At 34.8% G+C, this 24,462-nt stretch overlaps 1 non-coding gene across 1 annotated transcript; it reads right to left on the bottom strand.

Moving 5' to 3' along the window:
• Positions 1-7,819: 7,819 nt before the first annotated feature.
• On the bottom strand, positions 7,820-7,922 carry LOC144257363 (U6 spliceosomal RNA). The gene has a single exon (XR_013344445.1). It is a non-coding gene; the product is annotated as a U6 spliceosomal RNA (small nuclear RNA).
• Positions 7,923-24,462: the final 16,540 nt, after the last annotated feature.

Here is a 24,462-nt window from a genome sequence, read left to right as displayed (position 1 = left end):
AGGGTATGTATGGAAGTGGATTATGTCACTCTCATCTAATCCTTAGCTTTCAAAAATCACGACCCACAATTTGAGCCTAAATGCATGCTGAAAGGTTAAGGAACACACAGACATTTTGAAAACAATAACAAGCTCTGTCACAAGATAGTTTGTCAAAACTCCATGAGCATAAATTTATTAAATTAACATGAAACAAATTAATTTTCTACACTACACCTTCATGGAGTTCTGATATATTAAAAAGGAGTGATTTCTCAAACTTCTCACTTGCTATTTTTCATTTGAAGTGCAGGTTTGGCACACACAGATACACAAAGCACAAGCATCTCCATTTCAGAGAATCAGCAACATAATGAAAGTACCTAAAACTTAAATATCAATATTGCTCTGACATTATTGTTTTTCCATGCAGGCACTCATTAATGTTCACAATTTTCAGAAGTAAGAGAAATTAAGGAACATTTCAACCACTTAATACTGGAAATGGAATGCATGGGTTCTCTCTCGTCCAGAGAGGAGGTCCACAGAACAGGGTAGAGGAGAGTGTGGCTGCTGAGTTGCTAATGGAGACCTCCAGAGACCCAGCAGGAAGCCCCTCTCATTTTACTGCGCATTTACCATGCATATATACTCAGGCAGTAGCTAAGCAGATTACAGGCAACCACAAATACAATTTCTGGCCAACTGTCCTTGCAGCTACCAATCAAGGAGTGGGCCATGAAACAAGTGCAGGGGTTACAACACATGGCCTCATGCCCAGGGCTGTACCTATGGGGGTGCGCTCATACACCTAGCACAGGGGAGTGGCTTGCAACTCAGATGCCCCTAACGTATGCCATGTATGCAGTACTCCATGCACTTGTCCTCAGAATGTAAGAGAAGGTCAGTGTGAACTGGTCTCAAATTAACAAGATAGAATCATCTGAATGCTTTTCCTCATGTGCTTCTTATAGGAATTACTACCTTCTTCCCAAAGGCCCTATATAATCTGAAGAGCTAACCATAGGTGATGGCTGTCCCAAGAGCACCTTTATAATTCATTAAGCCATGTTTTAATCACTGCTTGTCAAGGTCACACCATTTGTTTAAAATAAAACGTCTAAAATAACTGCTATATATGATTTCCACTGGTTTTATTGGGGAAGACTTCATTGCCAGTAGTTACGTCCTCATTACTGCTAAGTTTTAATTTGTTATTAGTTTTTCTTAAAGCATCCTAAGAATTGTTTCTTCCTATAGTGATCTGCTGCTTTTCTGTTTCCTACAGTATTATCCACAGTGCAGCTCACTGAATGGTTCTCCATCCAGTAAATGTTTGTTGAATTAAAATGGATGCAATCTTGAGGTTATTTTTTTATTCATCAGTTTGTAGCTGTGTGATTTAAATAAGTTGAGCTGCATATAGTGAAAAGAAAAAAAATGACAGCGAACATATATTTTTTGTTCTCTTTTGCATAAAATGGTTAAGAGAAGACAGTCCTCGTTTATTTTGGCAGTCTTACAAATTTTTCTAGGTCTCAGGATATTTTATTCTTTCTGCCCACTGTCCATACAATATGGATCTTTTTCATGGGGTCTAAGATGATTGATAGAGTGTTAACCATCACATCTGCAGTCCAGGAACTAATGAGGAAGATGATAGAAAGGAGAAACAGACACAAAATTCATTCAATCTTTCCTTTGATGTTATTTGGAAAAGGGCCACACAACAATTACACTTATATTCAACTGGATAATGAATACATAAGAGTACACATCTAGATCCAACAGAGTTTGGAAAATATAGCTTTATTCCAGGTGCTTGGTAAAAAAAAAAATGGAGTTTTACAGCTAAGAAAGAATATTTTAAGCAGATACAGAACTAGGAAACCTTAAGTCTTTGCCAAAACCAAAAGCAGAAAAGTTAGAAATCCTGAGAAAAGCCTAAAGTTCAGAATAATAGTTAATGACTGGAAATTTAGAAGTCAGGGTGACTTCGGTTTGAAACCAAGCTAAAAGCTTTGTAGACTTGAATATTTGTGAACCTACTTAAATTTCAGTTTCACATGTTTACACTATGAATAATATTTCTCATATAATTTTGTGAGGTCTGTAAGGTTTTAACGAAATTATTTAAGGGGTATTCAGTTCTGGTCATTCAAATAAATTTTCTTCTTTGTATCTTTATCATTTTCTAGTTTTTAAAGCAACTGCTTTATTTAGGAAGTAACAGATTTGTAGATAGAAGATATGGTTGAGCTGGGTGTGGTATCACATGCCTGTAATCCCAGTGACATGGAAGGCTGAGGCAGGAAGATTGAGAGTTCAAAGCCAACCTCAGCAACTAAGCCAGACTGTAAGCATCTTAAGTGAGACCTTGTCTTAAAGTAAAAAAAATAAAAAAAGCCTGGGGATATGGCTTGATGTACCCCTGGGTTCAATCTCTGCTTAAAATATGCATTTTTATAATATACATAACTATATAATACATATAATATTATATATAGTTGAATAATATATATATAATATAATATATTTTATATATAATTGTATATAATATTCTATGCATATATGGTTGAATTTCAACATTTAAAATCATATAATTTGCCTAAGAATTTACTTTCTTATATGAGAAATAGGTATGCCGATACCCTTTCTTATTGTTTTTTGAGAACTATATGTAATAATATATACAAAATTTTCCAGTATAGGACATTGCAGAGTATAGACATAATAAAAGTTCTTATTTCCTTCATTTGAAATCATATGCATTTTACTTTTTTATGCATCTCTAAATAGATTTATTGAATCTCTCAAGCCCAGAATATGCTGAGACATTGGTGCCTGCTTACCTGACTGATGTGCAAATACTGTTCTACGGGGTTTTCATTTGAAATACAGTAGTATGGGCTGTATAATATATGAGTTGTTTCTCATCTTACCTTTGAAATAAATGATAATTAGAAATCAAGAAATGTACTATACTGTTCTGTTGACCTAAAATTGCAAAAATATGAGGAGAAAAATTCCTGGTGGGGCACATAGTAGGGAATCAATAAATATTCGATAAATACATGAATGAATTCAAGGATCCATGACTGAATATGTTCATGTCCTCTTCCTCTGTTCACCCCATGGGTCTTTTCTACCAAGAGGTTTTTAAGAACTGATGAGTGGGCTTCTGCATGGCTGCAGTTATGTGTCTTGTGTTTATTAGATTCTAAGTCATACTGGCAGACCTCCCCTTTACTATTAAGTTTGGTGAATGTTACAGATTCCACTAAATGAACCATAGCAAATATAAAATAAATCTTTGCCAATGGGACAGTATAAATTAAGACAATCACTTCTTAGCTGCATCAATTTCTCACTAAAAAACCACATAGGACTGGTGAATCACTTCGCAATAAAAATTCTTTTCCTCCTAAAGACTAGCAAAGAATCATGGCAACCTCTGGTTATTGGTTCAGTTGACCTGAGAATTCTGTTATCTGTTCTTTGAGTTCAATGATTTATGATTTTGCTAATAAACAATCCATGTCATGATATTGAACAGATAAATTGACTTACATGGTTCTAGTTTCTTTTCTTTAAGTGAGAGGAGTAAAAGTATATTTTCCAAGGTTTATTTCATCTCTAATATTCTGTGATTCTAACAATTTGTTTGTGCAGCTCCACAGTAGCCTGAAAATCCAGTATTCTACTTACTGCACAAATACTTTCTTTTTTCTTTTTTTCTTATGATATCTCTGCCAGAGGGTCAAGCAATTTTTGCTTGAAAATTCTCCTATTAAAGGATGCCTCTTGGGAAAGACAACTCCACTCCCAGATTCTTTTAATTTATGAACCACTTCCTTATTTTGAGGCACAGAATTCTTCTAGGTATTTTGACCCATTTGTGCAAAGGCTTGCTTCCTTGAGAAGAAATATAATACTTCTATGCTCTGTCTATCAAATATCTTTAACTGTCAAGTCTACCGTAGGCTTCTCTTAGCCAAGTTCAATCAATTTCTTTAGTCATAAACTTGCATGACAAGATTTTTAGGTCTACAAGTTTAAACAGTCTCCACTAGTAAGATGTATATTTCATATATTTAATTAATTGTGATTTTGAAGTTAGAAAACTAACTCTTGATTTGCTTTATAAAACAATAGTTCTGAACTCATTCAAGTCACTTGATCTCTTTGAGAATACTTTCTCAGGTGGGAGATGATCATCTTCATCAACATCATCATGTCATTTCTATTTATTCTGATATAACACATAAAGCTCCGAAGTTGTTAATCTGTAATTGTATAGCTTTACCAGTCATTTTTGTATTTATATTTGTTTATAACATTATTACCATATAATTTTATTCTAAAAACATATTTGAAAAATAAAATTGAAATGAGGGTGTTCCTTGACCTGATAATTCTAACAAGAGGGAGAAAGTAGTTAAACAACATATAATACACATTCAATAATACATGCATACACTTCAAAATTTTCATAAACATTTCTAATTATTTTATGCAGACATAATTTAAAATCTCTCTAAATTAGTAACACTACAATTAACTCTGGTCATGCAAAGAGAAATGTTTATATTTACTCATCAAAGTTGTAATGTTAACTACTTTGAGGCCTTTAAAATACACATTTTAATATGCAACAAATATATTTGCAAGTTTAAAAGCTCAGACAATTATGCACTGAATAAAAATTTTAACCAATTCTGTGTGGATTTTGTGAAATATCTAGAATATATTTTATGTTATCTGCATAGAAACCATTAAGACAGTTTTACATTGACACACATTTCAAGTTTAGTCCACATCATCTGTTGCCTGGATGACACAGCAGTTCATAGTGCAATGAAAGGATTTAAAGAGTCCTATTTCAAATTCATGTCTAGATTCTCTAATAAAAATATACATATAATTCCTAAAGGGGAGAAATTTGTTCCCTTGAATATCAAGTAAGAATAGAAAACAATAGATAATGACAAGGATACTCCAATGCATGTAATATATGCATTTGCAGAGAACTCAGGTTTCAGGTCAAATTTAGAATGAAATATATATATTTAATTATTTTGATTATTTTTGCAAATTTTTATTTTTGGCTTCTGAAAACCATTTAGATAAAATGTTCATATGCTGATTATTTTCTCATTGTACTGAAATCATCAACTGGGCTTTAAATAAGCTGTCAAAGTGGATTCCACCACACACAGTTTTGTTCTCTAAAAGTTATTTATAGTACTATATTTAAAGTAGTAGAATGCTTTGCAGTCCGGTCAGTATGAGAGTTTGTTCTACTAACAACAACTAAAGAATGCCTCTTTCAAGGCAAAAGTGAATCAGTTTTATAATAAGGTCTGGAAAGAAACTTGGGATAACAATTGGTTCATAAATTTACATAGTTGTTTGCCTTCAGAAAATGAAAAATCCATTAGCATTTTAAGGCACTCAGTCATCTCTTTTTAAGATGTCAACAGCTGACAGTGCATTGTGAGCATACAATACTGTTCAAGCTGTATCAAGTGACTTCACCAAGGCAATCTTCCAGTCAGACACTGGCATCTAACAGCATTTCAACTCAGCTCTCAACTGTGAAAGACACTCTCTTTCCACCAGGAATCTGCCAGCTGCAATATATCTGATTTTGAAAATATTCTCTGGCTGTTGTGCAGAGGCATATATAATTACAGAACTGCATGATTGTCCTCAAAAAATGTTACAGGCCACAAATATATATAAAATTTTGCCATGTCTAAGGACAAAATAGAGTGGGTCTATACATTAGAAGTTCCTGGTCATGACACATATCACATCATCTAAAGCATGCCAGGCTAATGCAGTGTTTGGTCTGCTAAAAACACTAAACATCAGTTGAGAGCCCATATTCTGTGAATAGGAGCTGCTATCCTCCAGAATTCAGTGCACACATGAAATCAGAGACTGTATCCAGTGCTGTGTTCCTGAGTGGAAGAGATTTTTAAAGAAACCAAGAACTGAACGGGCTGGTAGCACATACCTGTAATCCCAGCAACACAGGAGGCTGAGCCAAGAGGATCAAAAGTTGAGGCCAGAGACAGCAACTTAATGAGACCCTCAGCAACTTTGTGAGACTATGTCTCAAAATGAAAAAAAAAAAAAATTAAAAGAGTTGGCGATGTATCTTAGTTATAAAGTACCCCCACATTCAATATTCAATCCCCAGTACCAAGAAAAGAAAAATAAAGGAAGAAATGAAGGGAGGGAGGGAGGAAGTGAGGAAGGAAATCAAGAATTGGATTCAGGAGTAGCCTCTCACCATCTCACCAATGACATATTGTGGTCTTTGCCTTTCTTAACCTGGCAAATCTTCATTGTACCAAGGAACACTATTGAAAAGTTCCATTCAAAAGGATCCCATTGTACTTCAAGTTACAATTGCTATCTCCAAGCACTTTGTCCAGAGACACAGAGGACAAAAAATGGATTCGGATGAAAAGAATAGTACTGTGTTCCTGGAGCTGTGACAGTATTGTGGAACTCTTGAGGGATTCTTGGTAATCTTTGCAAAGTTGTGATGTTAAATAGACAAGTCAACAAATCTGTTCTGAGGTACATTGTCATTATGGGCTCAGTGAGGCTTTGAGTCATGCAACCAATTACTTCACTGAGATTTGAAGATTTGATAGTTGGGTGTGAGGGACATTTAGATTGGAAGCAGAGGAGAAAATGAATACCAGTTGTACTCCTGAGCCCACTTTGGAGATAGGAGCTCTGGTTCATCTTGTTAGTCATCATTTGGCCACACTTTCATTGGAAAAGACATTCACTGGGACCCTGGAAGTACTGCACTCCAAATATGTATGGAAGAGTGGATTCTCACAGGGTACAGGGTAGAGTATGCAGCCATAAAGATGTGTCCTTCATATGTCTGCAAGGAGTACTGTTCATTGGTAGCCTCTAGTTGTACCTCTAGAACCTGCCTCAGTTGCAGACTATGACTGAATGTCTCAGGCTGTGACTGAACAAGATGGACATACTAGGATTCCTGCATTACCTCAACATGAGATGTCTCCTCTCATTTTTGTCCTGGAGCTTCATCTTGGGTTGAATGAGATTTTACCAGACTTGCATTTCAGTTTGAATGGTCATTTCAGTTTGAAGTATTTATTGACTAATACTCATCCTTCCTTGATTTCCTTTCACAAATGTTTGGTTTACATAAAGATCTAAAGGTTTTACTGGATCAAAACTTCTTGTTGTCTTTTACTCTCACAGATAAACCTCTTATACTCTCTGTTACATTCTGTGTTGGCTTTCTGGGGAACTCAAATGATGCAAAAAATATTTTGTTTTAAATATTCTTATTTTAAGTTCTCATTAAATTTGAAAATATTTTTTCCTACCTGAATTTTCTATGAGGAATAAGGTAGATCAAATGTTTAAGTGATATAAAATATAGGAGATTAATCGGCAAATTCGGTCTCATCTCTCATTTTAAATTGCACTTCCAAATTTTTTTTGAGAATTTACTACCAATACCCTTTAATTTTGTTGTATTTAAAATTTATTTGAATCCTTAACTGAGAAAGGTTTAAAAGAAGAGACATTTGAACTTACTATTTTATTTTTGTTTTGCAGTTGTATCTTGAGTGAATTGTAAAGTTCTTTGACCTTGGTTTTTCTTATGAGCGAATTTCTGTTCTCTCTCTTTTAAGCTTTTCAACATTGTTTCCTAATCAGGCCTTTGGAGAGAATTTTCATACTCTCTGAACCTTCACCAAGTTTTCTTGATTCTTTATGATTGGCTTATTTGTTTTTTTTTTTTTCTTTTAATTGGCTTTACTTTATTATTTTATTGTAAATGAAATGCTTCACAAATTTTCCAGTCATCTTTGTGCAGGGGCCATGCTAATCTTCTCGGTATGGTTCCAATTTTAGTATGTGTGCTGCTGCAGCAAACGCTCCATTTTATTGTAGTGGATTTCTTTTTTTTTTTTTTTTTTTTTTTATTGGTTGTTCATAACATTACATAGTTCTTAATACATCATATTACACGGTTTGATTCAAGTGGATTATGAACTCCCGCTTTTACCCCGTATACAGATTGCTGTATCACATCAGTTTCCCTTCCATTGATTGACATATTGCCTTTCTAGATTCTGATGTATTCTGCTGTCTGTCCTATTCTCTACTATCCCCCCTCCCCTCCCCTCCCCTCCCCTTTTCTCTCTCTACCCCTTCTACTGTAAATCATTTCTTCCATTTGTATTAACTTGTCTTACCCCTCCTTTCCTCTTATATGATATTTTGTATAACCCTGAGGATCGCCTTCCATTTCCATGCAATTTCCCTTCTCACTCCCTTTCCCTCCCACCTCTCATCCCTGTTTAATGTAAATCTTCTTCTCAAGCTCTTCGTCCCTACCCTGTCCTTGTTTACTCCCCTTATATCAAAGGAGTCATTTGGTATTTGTTTTTAAAAGATTGACTAGCTTCACTTAGCATAATCTGCTCTAATGCCATCCATTTCCCTCCAAATTCTATGATTTTGTCATTTTTTAATGATTGGCTTATTTGTATTTTAGCCTTGGAATAGTTTGCAGTCCAATTTTTTCTTCAACAAATCAATATATTGATTTCAATCGACACTGGATTGCTATGCTTTATATACATGTTTTTAGGGATGGTAGTGAGATACAGTGAAAATGAACACATTTTAGACTTTTCCTTTATTTCTTTAATACATACTGATAACGTTCTGTACAGATAGGTAGAGGGCAAGTTATAAACTTCTTCTTTTTTAAACTATTTGAGTGTGATCATTTAAAATATATGTTCCATAGGATAAATAATGTCTTGAAGAACAGAGAAGTAATTAGGTATGAATACAAGAATATCATGGTCATTTCCAAAATAATATTTTATATTCAAAAACAAAAGGTGGATGTTTGCATATGGATATATATATATATATATATATATAATAAATATTTATTAAGAAACAAATGCTAAATTCTATTAATAACAATAAAAGTCTTTCTTATAACTCTTCACTTTTTAGAATAGAGACTTCATTGTTATAGCTGTTCTGGAATTATAGATAAATTGAAAGGATATGCAGAAATTTCCCATGTTTTCTTCCCTTTCTCCAATTTTCTCACTTATTATATTCTTGGATTAGTATTTTACTAATCATTGGTCATGACAACCAATAAGCTAATATTGATGCACTATTATTAAAGTCCACAGTTTATTCATATTTCCCAGTTTTTGAATCTAATATCCTTTTCCTTTCTCATGATTTCACCCAGGATGCAATATAGCATTTCATCCACATGTCTGCTTAGAATCCTCTTAGTGGTGACAGTTTTCTGACTTTTGATTTTATTGATGTCCTGGGCAGTTTTGAAGAGTACTAGTCAGATGTCTTGCAGGGTACCCATCTATTGGAAGTTGTCTGATGCATTATTTCATGATAAAACCAGGGCTGCAGGTTTGGAGAGAGAGAAAGTGAGGTACCATTTTCCCCATGGTACTTAGTGGGTATTGTCAACAATATTCTTGGCTATTAATATTGATGCTCATTACCTGAAGCATTTGCCAGGTTTCCCCACTGTACAGTTACTTTTATCCTCCCTCCCTAACCATACCCTCTTCTTTAGGTGGGATTCTTTCTGAGTAGCTGCATGTAGGGATTATGTTCTCTCTCCATCAAGAAGCAATATCCTGTTTGGAATGTAGCTCAGTGATAGAGTGCTTGCCTAGTATGAATGAAGCCCTGAGAAATCCACACATTTATCTGGACTTTGTCAACCTGATAAATTTTCCCATTGACTTTAATTTACTTTATTTACTCAGCTGTTTATTTATATCAGTATGGATGCATAGCATTTGTTTTCTAGTTTGGGTTACAACCTAATATTTTATTTATTGATGTACTTATTTATTCATTTTTTTTCTTTAAATATTTCAGCTTTGGTCATTGGAAGTTCATTCAGTTGGTTCTTGTTCCCCTTTGGCATATTCCCATAATTGTGCATATATGTGTTTTCTTTGAACTTAACTTTATTTCCTGTTACCACAAAACAAAACTCAGTCTTGTGTTCCTTGAATCAGCCAATTTTTTTAACCAGTTCTGGTTCCTTGGGAGGATGATATTGAAAATCAAAATCTAGATGCTGTACATTCACACTGTACTGGGAGATATTTACTTGTGGGAGTATACTAATTTGTGTATAAACGTAACTATAATACTTCAAAATCTAACCATCTGTAATTATGTTAGCTAAATATGGGTTCCTAGTAATATTCCAACTCTAACAGCATATGAATCATTCTAGCTTTCTCCCCTAGTTTATCTGACAACCTCACTTCAACAGTGTGAAATCTAGCTGCTACCAATCTCTCCATTTATTTGTCATATTGAGGTATGTGTGTAGAGCAGTCTGTAATGGTTGATCTGAATTGCCCATTTAATTGGATTGAGAGATGCCTAGGATTAAAGGATTTCTGGGTCTGTCTATGAGGGTGTTTGCAAAGACAATTGGCATATAGGACAGAAAACTGGGCGGGGAGACCCACCTGAATGTGGTGAGCACCATATAATAGGCTGAGGGCCCAGATAACAAAAGGCAGAAGAAGGAAGAAGTCACAGTGCTGCAAACAAGATTCTTCTTGAGTGAATGTGTCTGTTGCTGCTGCCATCAGCTGGGGACATCACTGGCTTCTTTACCTTCCAACATGAATCCTCACTAGTGTTTCTCCAGGGAATTTCCATGCCTTCAATCTTGGATTGATGCTGCATCATTAGTTGTGAGACTCCAGCTTCTGGGACCTCTACTCTCCAGTGTGCAGTCAGCTACTATGGGACCACCCAGCTTCTGATCATGGAATTTGATATAATATACCCTCTTTTATAATCATTCGTATATATGTATATATATATATATATATATATATACATATATATATATATATATATATATATATATATGTAATTATGTATATATATGAACCTGACTGGTATGTGGCCTTAGAGTTGTCAACACTTTGCCATGTGACAAAAAAACATGTCAGAATACAGTAACTACGTTCAATTTCTTTTGGCTTTAGTCTTGCAGAAACAATTTGTTTGCAAAGGTACTGAAGTCATCACTTTTTACACCTAAGATTGTTCCATTCCTTAATAATACAGTTAGTTACTCTTCTTGCAGAATGCACTCCTTCCTGGGAAGCTGAACCTTTGAAATATTTTTTTTTAATTTGTATATTGTAATGGTTCAAATATAAGATATGCCCCAAAAGTTTCTGTTAATTCAGAAATATTCAGAGGTAAAATTACTGGATTATGAGAGTTGTAACATAATCAATCCATTCTGGTGTGAATGGATTGATTGGGTGTTAACTGTAAGCAGGTGAGGCATGGCTAGAGGAAGTGAGTTACCAGAGGCATGACCTGGAAGTGTTCATTTTACCTGTGGCCCTTTCCCCATCTCTGATTCCCATCCTCTATATCCTGAACAGCTTTCCTCAGCCATGCCCTTTAGCTATGATGGGATGCTTCATCATGGCCCCAAGCAGTAGACTCAGATGGCTAAACCTTTGGAAGTGTGAACCAAAATAAAATTTTTCTCCTCTAAGGGGTTCTTGTCCAGTATTTTGGCATTATTTGGGAGTCACAGTTTCAGAGGCCTCAGTCCATAGATTGTGTTTTAGTCAGCTTTTTATTGCTGTGACTAAAAGACCTGAGAAGAACAATTTAAAAGGTGGAAAAGTGAATCCTCAGTAGTGTTTCTCCAGGAACTTCCAGGCCTTCAATCTTGGACTAATGTTGCATCATTAGTTGTAAGACTCCAGCTTCTGGCTCCTCTACTCTCCAGTGTGTAGTCAGCTACTACAGGACCACCCCGCTTCTGATCATGGAATTCAATATAATATACCTCCTATAATATTCATTTATATATTATTTTTCTTGTTTTTCCCCCTACTTGTCTTTTTCTAGAGGAACCTGACTGGTATGTGGTCTTAGAATTATGAACACTTTGCCATGTGACAAACAACATGGCTAAAATACAACTTAGAGGAGGAAAAATTTATTCGGGGCTCATGGTTTCAGAGGGCTCAGTGTACAGAAAGCAAACATAGTGCCTCCATGATCTCTTCTCAAATAAAGTCTTCTGGACCAGAAACCTATAGGGGGTGTAGTCTTGCAAATTCCTGAGATGCCATCAAGCCATCTTTCTTAGTGTCTCTGTGCAAAAGCACTTAAAATCTCTTTACTAGCTGCAATATCTTCAACAAGGACACATTTTGGGGGATGTGGTTTTCATTCAATTTTATGATCAAACTGCAAGTTTTTGAAATATTTTAGCTTTGCTTTTGGCTGTCATTTTGGTCAGTAAATCTGGCTAAAAGCTTCCAACAATATCCCTGACACTGACTAAATGCTCTGGTACCTTGAAATTTCCTCTGCCAGATTAATTAGTCCATCAGTTTAAATTCAGTCTCAGAGTTTCAGGACATGGGAAGAATGTAAACAATTTCTTTGTCAAAACATAATAAACATGACCTGTTGTTCAATTCTCAGTAAAGTTCTCATTTCCCTCTTAAAGCTCATGAGCACAGTTTGTCTTCTGAGCTCCCACAAGAATTCACCATTAAGCTCCATTTACAATATTCTTTATCTTTTCCAGCTTGTATCTATAAACTTTCACAAACTACTTCCCAGTGTTTCTGAATCACATGTCCATATTAGTCAGAGCTATAACCCTGTTCTTCATACCAATTTCTTTTCTTCTTCCTCCTCCTCCTCCTCCTTCTTCTTCTTAGTTTTTTCATTGTTGTAACCAAGACACCAAAAACAAACAACTTAGAGGAGGAAAAATTTATTTGTGGCTCATGGCTTAAGAGGTTTCAGTGTGTAGATGGCCAATTCCATTACTTTGAGCCCAATGTGAGGCAGCACATCATGATGCAAGGGTCCAACAGAAGAACGATGCTCAGCTCATGATGGATGGGGGAAGGAGCTGTAGGGAAGTGTTTTAGTCAGCTTTTTCACTATTGATACTAAAAGATCTGACCACACAATTGTAGAGGAGAAGTTTATTTAAGGGTTCATGATTTTGGAGGTCTTAGTCTACAAAAGGCTGGCTCCATTCCTTGGGCCTTAAAGTGAGCCTAGACATCATGGCAGAAGAGTGTGGTGGAGGGAAGCAGCTCATATGGTGATCAGAAAGCAGAGAAAGACACCTTACTGGCCAGATACAAATATATACCTCATAGCCACGACCCCAGTGGATCACTTCCTACAGCCATACCCCACCTGCCTCCAGTTACCACTCAGGTATTAATTCACTGATTAGGTTAAGGCTATGGCCCAATCATTTCTCCTGCAAACCTTCTTACATTAACTCACTCTTCAGCTTTTGGGGGACAGCACATCTAAACTATAACAGGAAGAACAACCCTTCCAGGGTACACCTCAGTTATCCACCTCCTCCAGTCATGCTCTACCTGACTATAGTTACCACTGAGTCTTTCCATGGAAACTAGGATGGATCAATTAAGTTATAGCTTTCATAATCTAGTAATTTTTCCCTAAATGTCATGCATTTTCAGGAGATTTGTGGGGATATCTCATATCCAGCTATTACAGAAGTTACAAAGATTTTTTCATTCCTTAACAAATTTATACTGGTTAAAACTACATCACTATTTGCAACCAGATATAAAATTTAAAAACTTCCATTTGAAATTGTACATAGCTGCATATCAATTATAGTTAATTGTAAGCCAAGCAAAGTATTGAGGGAAAAAAGAAATGTTTAGTAACCCAGAAATTCAAAAAGACAGGAAATGAGCAAGGATGCTAAGGTGCCCAGTTGGGTGGATGTATGACTAGTGAGGAATTCTAACTTAAACCAAAGTTAATCTGTTAATATCCCTGGAAGTCCTCCAGCATGCTGAAGCAGGTATTTCAGTTTAGATGTCTATGCCATTCGACCAGTAACAAACATTCATTCACACACTCTGCAACCATTCTTCTTCTCATATTGGTAAAATAGTGTTGCAAATGTTACGACATGGTTACTCCAGATACCAATACCACAAGAGAGGGAAGTGTTTTCATTATCTCCATGATGTATTAAAGAGTTTTGCTTATCAGAAGCAGTTTAAGAATACAAATATTTGTTTATTTCTTGCACAAGCACACATTCTCATCAAGGCCTACGATGTAAACCACAGTCAGAAATAAGTGTTACTGAAGTAGCATATCACTTTAATCATAATTCCTACAGTCCAACTTGTAGATTTCTTTGCTTAAATAACATTGTACACAGAACCCATTTTTCTTAGTAATGGGCTAAAGTTTTAGAAATAGATGCCCCTATTTCATTTAGCAAATGACATACTGTTCTCTATGGCTTGAAACTAAAAGTATCCTAACCATTAACACATTTACATGTTTAAAAGCAATAACTTGTCTTTTTTTATTAACAAGGAGAAAAGATTTTTGAGTGTATTTACCATAAAGAGATGAAAAATGTACAAATTGATGTAGTTGCAATTTTTAAATAACCACCTATATGAAGCATCATTGACTTCAGCATCTGTATTGCTGAAAGAGTTTGAGAGCTTCACAACTTCAGCTGTACATGCAAGACCCCAATGCTTTCTGTACCACTCTTCCATGAGGGTTCTTAAATCAGCTCTGCACGTGCAGGTGACTGAATTTTTCTGATCCAAAAAGTTCAATTGATAGGAGAATAGTAGGTCATTAATCTATAGGTGCCACATTGTGATCTATGAACTTGAGTAAGAAATCATGTATTTCCTTTTAATTAATGTTGATTAATCCTCAATACAGTCTTGAGCAACATGGGAGTGCCATGTTATTTGGAACATATTGATTAATGTCATTTTGATTGTCTAGGATTTCAATCATGTTTGAATCCAAAGGGTCTGAACTCCAGAGTTGATTCTCTCTAACTAGATGCTTTCAGATTTCCCCAGCTATAGGTGGATCATTGATGATGGATTTCCACTTCCTCAAATGAAGTCACCTTTTCATAGGCTTCTTCAGAATTAGCTAACCCAGACTTTAAATGTATCTCTTGACTTCTATAAGCAGATTGTCCACAGAGTCCTGGAGAAAGTTCAATGTCATTTGTTATTACTTGTTATTATTTAGTTGTCCCAATGCTTTCAGAGTGAGGACTCTAGTTCCTTTTCAATACAAGATAAATTCCAGCACTGCCTCTTCTTCATCCCTCAGATACCTTACACACCAGTCAATCATACAGAACTACTCTTGAGTTACAGTTTCATTCAGATACTCCCTTTCTGATTTGCCCCAAATTTATTTTCTTTGGATCAGTCTTAGAGTAGATGCTTTCTCTTCAGTGTGTTGAGATGGAAACAATAGTGTCTACAATCATCTAGTTTTCTTTTATAACTTCTTTGATCAAAGAAGCACAAAAAGTATTTGAAGAACTCCCAGATTGTCATCAGGCAAGAAAATGACAACAGCTTGAAGTGCCTGGTGGAACAGATTCTTGGGTACATATTTGTAGATCTGGAATAAAATCTCCAAGAATTTCTTCATCATAATTACCTCAGAAGTTTTCCAGAATGGGGCTTTAACTTGTTTGCTCATCATAAGCAGATTACCCCTCTCAGTTGAAATAATCTATTACACTTATATTTATCCAGTGTAAACCTGGAATCTGAGATTTGATCAGGTGTCCTTTGTGGGTGTATATGTTTTCCATGTAAATAACACTGTTCCCAAAGACCAAGAGAGGATATGTGCTCCTGGTATGGACAATTCAAATATGGTATAACATGGATTCATGTTTGTGCCTTGGAAAATCTTGTACCTCCATATAGATCAATCCATACCAATTAATATGAATCCTAAACTAGAACTGGAACACTCAGGAACAAAAATTTTTCTCTTCTTGAAAATTGTCTAAATAATTAAAAAGTGATACAAATGCACACAGAAGGTTGTCAATTGGGCCAAATTTGGGAAGAAATTGTCTTAGGTTAAAGAATGAATCAGCATTTCACATTATATAGTTCATCACTTCTGAAATATGGAGAAAAGCAGTCAGACCACAGCATTATCTGGATTTGATCATTCATTGAAGCTATCACTCTGTAAGAACAATCTAGTAACATAATGAAATTAAAAAAAAAAAAAAAACACATCCTAACTTAAGCAAATGAAATACTGTTCTCTATGGCTTGAAACTAAAAGTATCCTAACCATTAACACATTTACATACTTAAAAACAATAACTTATCTTTTTTATTAACAAGGAGAAAAGACTTTTGAGTGTATTTACCATAAAGAGATGAAAAATGTACAAGATAATAGATATGTTGATTACATTATTAACTAATATATATATATATATATATATATATATATATATGAGTCAAAACATCACATTATACATCATAGGTATGTACAATTGTTGTCTGTTAAAAAAATATAATTATCAAAAAAAAAAAAGAAAGAAAGAAATAGAATGTTCTCTAGTTCATTTAAGCAGATCAGTTGAGTAATGTTTATTGGACAGTCCACATCATCTTCAGAAGGGTCAGAGTCAGGTCTGTTGGCTGCTCATCAGAAACACACCACAGGGGTACTCATCAGAGACCCACTGCAGCCTGTGCTGGGAACAGATGGACACTGATGGTCACACACACCACTCATTCCCTGTCACTGCCTCTCCAGAGCTGATGAACCCTGTACCTGCTGCTTCTTCACCTTGTTTTATTATGATTAAATCCATATTCAGGGGTCTGAGGGGATCTAGCTACAAGGGAGACTGAGGAAGACCACTTAAAGAACTAGCTTTCCTGAGCCTCCCTGGCAGCATCTCTTCCATAATGTTCTGAGATCCTTTGTATTTGTATTCACAGGCTCTACTTTGTAAATAGGGAAGTTTTTAAAAATGCATTTATATACCTCAGTAGATTATGAAACATTTTAAAACCTATAACCCAGGGACCATGCCTAATCCTCTTAGGCATCTTCCAGCATCATATCTGACACATAATAGGTCCCCATTTCTTTCAGAGATCTAAACTGAATACCTCTTTTGGAATGAGAATAAAACAGGAAGAGCTACCAAAATAATTCCTGCCAAGAGACATGGGTAGTCAGATTTCTTGGTTCCTGTTACAAAACTCTCATCATACAGTACTAAGTTCTTATACTTTAATAATGATAGTTTGCTATGCTTTTTGATGCATAGGCAAACTTTCCCAATGATGTAATAAGAAAAGTGGGTGCATTGCTTTAATTCATGGTCACAGGAAGTAATGACATTGGAACTTCACTTGATGCATTTTAAAAAATGAATTATAGACTTCATTTTGTCTCTTTTTGCAAGCACCTTGAATAGACTTTGTAAGTTTTAAATTGATTTGTATTAGGGTGGATTGAAAGCCTTTCAAAAGAATATGTTCGAAAAAACCTTGGTGCCTTTCATGAACATGACTTTCCTTTCTTCTTTTAAAGTAACTGATGGTTCTATTTTGACCATGTTTTTAAAAAGTTATGCATCCTTTAATTATGGTCAAATATAATTTGTTCACCAAAAATGAAATAATAGCTTGAAATAAGTAGCCATCATTAAATGTACTAAAAATACTCATTTTATAGCTTTAATTATTTTTAAAATTTTTAGAATATTATAAATTGCAGCCTCATTAAGTGAAATAGTACACATCAGAACTCCTATTTTGTATCTGTGCTTATTTTATGCTCTGCAAAATACATATAAATTTTTTGGTTCCAAATTCTACTACCAGAATTGCATTATAGACACCTGAACCCACAGCATGAGGAAATGGCAAAAAACACAATCTTGAGGTGCCACAATCATCATATTTTATTATGCTTCAGATGCTTGGGTTTTGAGTATATTTCTTTGAAAACCCAATCACTGTTCATGAGTTATTGGAAAAAAATTAGTTTATCTGAAAAAGTCTCTCATAAGAATGTACCAGAGACTTTAATCTTTCATTTGTACTGTGTTGGGGGTGAGGTCATAGGAGAACATTTCTTTAACAAATAGCAAGTTACAAGAGATTGCTAAGATGATGAAAAAATAAATACAAAAAAATCTACCAAATAAAAAATTGTGCCCTTTCAATAATTTTACTAAATATATATTAGTATTTTATAGATGTGTAATAAGAGGTCACTCTTTATTGATTTTTCTCCAATAAAAATTTTAAATAATAAATTACAGACTATTGAGGCTAAAGCTTAAAAATCACTTATAATTTTTATCTTTCTGAAATTTAAATACAAAAAGAAAAACTGAATTCAATGGATTATTAATTGCCTCTGTGCCTCCAATAATGAGTTAAGCAGGGGATCCTGTGAATTTCGATTGTGTTTTGTATTTATCACTTCCCATTGAATTTACCTAGTTACTAGTTTATTTCATGCTCAAGACTGAAATTTTTTTAGGTCAGGGACTTTGAAATGATAATGGTTGGAATTTCATTTCCTAGGATCATTTTAGACACATAATAGGTACTCAGTAATTAGTCTTATTTGTGTCAAATCAAAGGTGAAAAAGAAACACCTTTGATTCAGAAAGTTATCATTCTGTTTTGAAATTTAGAGCAGACACCTGGCACCTGTCTCTTTATGTGTAAATGATTCAAGTCACACAGGGCACTAAAATATAAGAGATTTCATTTTAAAGAGATAATCGTATTTTTAGACATTTTCTTTCTTGAATGAAATTAATTAAGGTAAACAAAAGACTCTCCAAATGCTGAAAAGTAGAAGTAGAAAGACTTGTTTGGAAACAGTTGGGATCACTCAAGCCAGACTTATTACAGCCAAAGAGGTAAGACTTTTGGGATTCTGAATGTATTTTGAGATTATACCGAATGCCATATCTGATGAATTGATAAAGGTTATGAGTAAAGAGAGGAGTTAAGGATGTCTTGACTTGTAGGGTTTTGGTCTGAGTAACTACAAAAAAGAGAGTACTCTTCATTGAGTTTCCAAAATTTCAGAGGGAATAGATTTGAAGGAAATTGGGACTTTAGAAGTGAATGTGCCATGTTTCAACATGTTAGGATTTTGTACTAAATAAAATTATGGGGGAGACCTTTGCATAAAGAGTTGAGAGTTTAGAAGAGATATCTGGGCAAGAAACATAAACCACAGAGTTTCAGCACATATTTATCATTAAAGGAATGGATTAAAATCAGGTAGGAAGGAATGTAGCACAGCACAGTTGAGGAGGAGAGAATGATTCCCAGGGCACTTCAAAGTCCTGCATTGCATTTGTGCAGAGACAGAATGGACAGATGTCTGATGTGTAAGGAAGAAACTAAGCTAGTGTGCTATCCAGTAATATTAGCAAAGAGAAAGTTTCTAGGAGAAGAAGGTGATCAATTATGTCAAATTCTGCGTCTACATAATGCAACATTGGAATGGCATATTTATCAGTTAACTTTGCAATGCAGAAAGGTCTTTGGAAAGCTTCAGAGGTTGTTTCTGTTCCAGTGTTATGTCAAAATAGATTTGGAGTGAATTTATAAAACAGTGCAGGAAAGGAATCAGAATTAGTAAGAACAGAGAATTTTAAGAAATTGCATTAGAGGATGGAGACAAAATAGGTCAAGAGAAGTTTGTTTTAACTATTTTTGAAAGAAATAAGAACACAAAGTTTGTGTACTAATGGACTCATTTAGAAGAGAAGTTATCACTGATGAAAAAAAGAGTGTCCAAAAAATAAGAATAAGAGTATATTGTTTAGAGTGTAAAAAAGGAGTACTGCCTCTACATGAGTTCAGAGAATGTCCATGTATGTTAGGAAAAAAGATGCTGTGTAGACACATAGATACTGCTAGGTGATTGGTAAGGAGGCAACCTTTCAGAAGTTGGGTTAATCTGTTCAGAGAAGTGGAAGGCAAACCTAGAATGGAGGTAGTAAAGAATCGCGGAATTTTTGAGGAATGTGAAGAAGGAGAGTGGGCAAACAAGTGGGTTATGGAAATAGATTCTAGATTTTGGGCAGGATGGGGGAGCCAACTAGAGTTCGTACTTACACACTGTGCTTCAGCCATGTTGAGCTCCATGCCAAAGTCAGCTAGTAGGGAAATGGATTTGCGATTTTAGGTATTTTGCTCAATGAGTGCAGTGAGGCAAGAGAGAGACATGGGTTTAGACATTCCAGGCAAAGGATTGATTATTGCTAATACACAATGGAATTTAACTTAAGGAGGGGAACAGGGCCACTTAATACTACTTAATACTAGTATCACGTGCAGTATAGAATCCAGTGTGCTAAGTCAAGGGAATGTAGAAGAAGGCCAACTTCCTAAAACTTTTAAGTATGAATTTGGCCCATAAATAAACAACACCCCCCACACCTCCCCTCACACACAGGTACACACATCTGCTTAAAGTTATTGTAGCACCTTTTTCTTCTGCTCCCTGTCTCAAGATATTTGTTTGGGAAACTGAAATGGCAGATGGCCCTATTCACCGACAACATCACACATCTCTTTTTTAATGAGAAAGAAAGATGAGACATTTCCAACATCACATTCAGATGAACCGTTTGAGTGGTGGAATGTGACTGCCAGCAACAACAACAACAACAACAAAGTGTACAAATAGACAGATAAGTCTTCCCCAAAAATAAAAAAATAAAAAGTCTAGAGAATCAAATGTTCAGTGCTGAAGTTGTTATATTCCTTTCATTTATCATTTCAAGCTGCGTTGTTTTGATGGCTTCTCAGCTGTGAGACTACTGGTGCTGATGCAGAGATAATGAAATACTGAAAGTCCCAAACAACAGAAACGTCTGTAACTGGTAATGGGCAGCCTTCTTCAGTTTATTAACTCCAGCTGTGCTGTTTGACTGCTTATCTTTTTATTTTATTTTTTTTATTTTTGGGGAAGAGGTGCCACACGAGGTGAATATTGAATGGAAGATAAAGGATCTGATGTCACAAGCAACTGGATCACATAGAATCAGAATTACAAGATAGGCAGGCTGAGGAAATTACACACCTTTGAAACACAGCTTCAAGTTCATCAGATAAAAAGTAACTAATGTGTGTTCTACTCCATGAAGGTGTGTCCACCGTGGTTTTCACAGTGGCACTTGATAATGAATTTACTGATTATGTGCCCAGACAGAAGTCTGAACAAGATTAGAGAATAGACAAGGTATCATGGTATAACCCAGTCTTTTTCTAATACTAAGGTCTCCTGAATTTTAAAAGAAAGAAATTTTTCCAGTTGTGTGTGGGTGTATGGGGGGGATGTTGGGGAGGGTAAGAGTGGAAATGCTTGCTATCTTTTTCTTCACTTTTTTTCCCTTATATTTTGTTGTATGGGGCCATTTAAGCACTTTTAAAAGAAAAGATAATGACTTAAGCAACCAGATACAGCATTGCTCCCAAACTTGCAATACAGAAGTAGAACAAAGAGCAAGTTTACCATTTTTCTTGACCTCTTAGCTGAAGTTGCAAGGCATCCAACTGACCCAAAGTTTTAGGAGGTGAAGGGCCTTGCAGGGAGGACCAAGACAAAAGAACTTAACTGGGCAGAAAGTTGCTTATTAATTAACCTGGTTAATCTAGGTGATTGATAACTCTTGTGGCTTGCCAAACATGTGCCCTTGAGAGTCCTGGGAAAATCCCCCTGATGTTGCAGACCTCCAGAATGGAAACAACAGCCAGTGGAGGAGGGATTTCAACATTGCAAAGGGACACTTCTCCCCTTAAACTGTGGAAGGCTTGCAAATCCTTCTACTCACAAGCCACTAAGAAACCCTATTGCCATCTGAGAAAAGGGAATACTAGAGCAAAATATAACAAAACATAAAAACCTACTACTGGGGCAGTGTTAGAAACAAAGAAGATAGGGAGGGTGTGAGCACTGAGACCACCTTTAAAATTCAGTGGCTTGGTGCTGATCTAAGACTGAGAGTGTATCAGAATAACAAAACTCCCCCACCCCCACCACCATCTCAACCCCCCTGTCAAGCTGTAAAGCCTTGAGCCACTAGTGTGACCAGTAAGATGTAATCCTTGTCTGAATTTTACTCAAAACAATGATCAAAAGCTGAGTCTGGATCAGAAATAGAATAAACACACAATGTACAACATAAACACTGAAATTATAAAAGAACCCTTTGGCATCAACTTTAAACAAAAGGGAAATATTAAAGTACATCAAGAAAAATAAATGAAATACCAAAAAGATACGAAAGATATATCTGTATAAAGAAATGAAGAGCAATGTTAATGGAATAAATGGAGGCTAAATAAATTCTGTTTGGTATTAGTTTTATATGGATGCATAACAAATCACCACAAGCTTAGTTATTTAAAATTTCAGCCAGTTATTATCTCGCAGTTCTGAACTCAGAAGTCTGACCTGGCTTTTCTTTGCTCAGGATCTCAGATTTTATCTGAGGCTCAGGATTCACTTTCAGACTCACCAATTATTGTCAAACTTCAGTTCCTTGAAGTTGAAGCACTATGTTCCTGTTTCCTTCCTGACAGTGAGCAGGGATTGGTCCTCAGCTGTTGGAAGCCTCTTAAGTCCTCCTTCTATGCCCTGTGGGTAGCCCCCCACATGTCTAGGTGCTTCTCCCAAGCCAGTAGGAGGATCTCAGACACTTCGTCTGGTTTTAATGAGCTAGCTGCCCTAGGTAAAGTTCACATGGAATAATCTTGCTTTTGATTAACACAAAGTCAAATGATTAGAGACCTTAACTACATCTGCAAAATCTTTTTTTTGCTATGTAACATAGCATATTCATGGTAGTGGTTTTTTTTCATGTTCAAGGTCTCCCCCAACTAAAAGCATATGGATTACACATGATGCACACACTGCAAGGCTGAATTATTGGAAATCATTTGATATTTTTTTCTATTCTAGCTTTTATAAAAAGTAACCAATTAAATCAATACTTTTAGTAATATAGTATAGACTTACAGCATATTGAAAAATGAAAAAAATAATAATAGTAGGATTGAGGAAGGAAGAAAGGAATTGGTTATTGCATAAATTTCATGTATTCTATGTAAAATAGCATAATACCATTCTAATGTAAATATGTCTATTGTAAGCTAAAGGGGACCATTATAAAATTTTTAAAATACATAAAAAATAAGACAGTAGAGGGAGTTGAAATTAAATAAAAAAATCTTCTGTAAACTAAAGAAGTAATAAGGAAGATAAAATAAATACAAATTTAAAAGAAAGAAGAAGATCATCTAGGATGTTTTTAGATTTCTATACAAATGCACCAATAATTACATTATAGGACTATATGTAAATGTTCTAAATGCACAAATTAAAAGACTGACATTGTAAAGTTGGATAAAAATGCAAGACTTGATATATCTTGACTATAAGAAACCCACATTAATTATAAAGAAAAAGAGATGTGAACTTAAAAAGGGAAGAAGGAAAAAAGATATACCTTTAAAATTAACCAAAATAAATCAGAAATATATCTAAAAGTATCAGGTAAAGTAGACTTTGGGGTAAAAAGTATTTTCAGGGCTTATCTGGTTTTACACAATGAGAAAAGGGCTTTTTCCAAGATATAACATCAGAAATATGATGTACTTAAGTTGATTTCTTTTTATTTTATCTTGATTTTTAAAAAAATTTAATTTGTTATATATGACAACAGAATGTATTACAATTCATATTACTCATATAGAGCATAATTTTTCATATCTCTGGTTGTACACAAGATTTCTTGAAATAGAAAAAATTTCTTCAAATAAGAAAAAAATGAAAGAACTCAAAGAAGAAATAAGAAAAAACAAGAGTTTAGCTTAAGTCTTTAATACTCCTTTTTCATTAATTGATAAAACAAACATATGGCCAATCAGTGAGTATACACAACTTGAACAATACTGTTATGGAACTGGACCTGAAAGATATTTATAGTCCATTAAAAAATATAATTATTTATTTATTTTTATGCAGTGCTAAGGATTGGGATTGATCCCAGTGCCTCACATATAAGCCAGTTCTCTGTCACTGAGTTTACAGCCTCAGTCCTGTAGTCCACAAGAAGCAACATAGTCTTCTCAAAAGCATATAGAAAACAGATAATGAAACAATAACAACAAAACCTAACAAATTAAAAAAAAAATTAGAGATCATACAAAGAATATATTTAACCATATAGATCAAAATAGAAATCAATAATAAAGTGATGTTACAAGAATTATAGAATTATAAAATATTAGAAAATTTTTAAAAAATCTAAATAAGTGTGAATCAAATAGGAAATCTCTGATGAAATTTAACAGTTTTTTTTAAACTTGATGAAAGAAAAAAAAGATAACATTAAAATAAGTTATCTAAAATAGTGTTTACAAAGATAACATGAAAATAAGTTATCTAAAATAGTGTTTACAAAGACAGTTGGAACAATAAAAATATATTCCAAAGGAAGATTTTAAATCAGTA

This window comes from Urocitellus parryii, chromosome 10, assembly GCF_045843805.1.
Source record: "Urocitellus parryii isolate mUroPar1 chromosome 10, mUroPar1.hap1, whole genome shotgun sequence".
Lineage (NCBI taxonomy): Eukaryota > Metazoa > Chordata > Mammalia > Rodentia > Sciuridae > Urocitellus > Urocitellus parryii.
The sequence above is the reverse complement of the archived record's forward strand: the minus strand, read 5'-3'. Positions and strand labels throughout refer to the sequence as shown.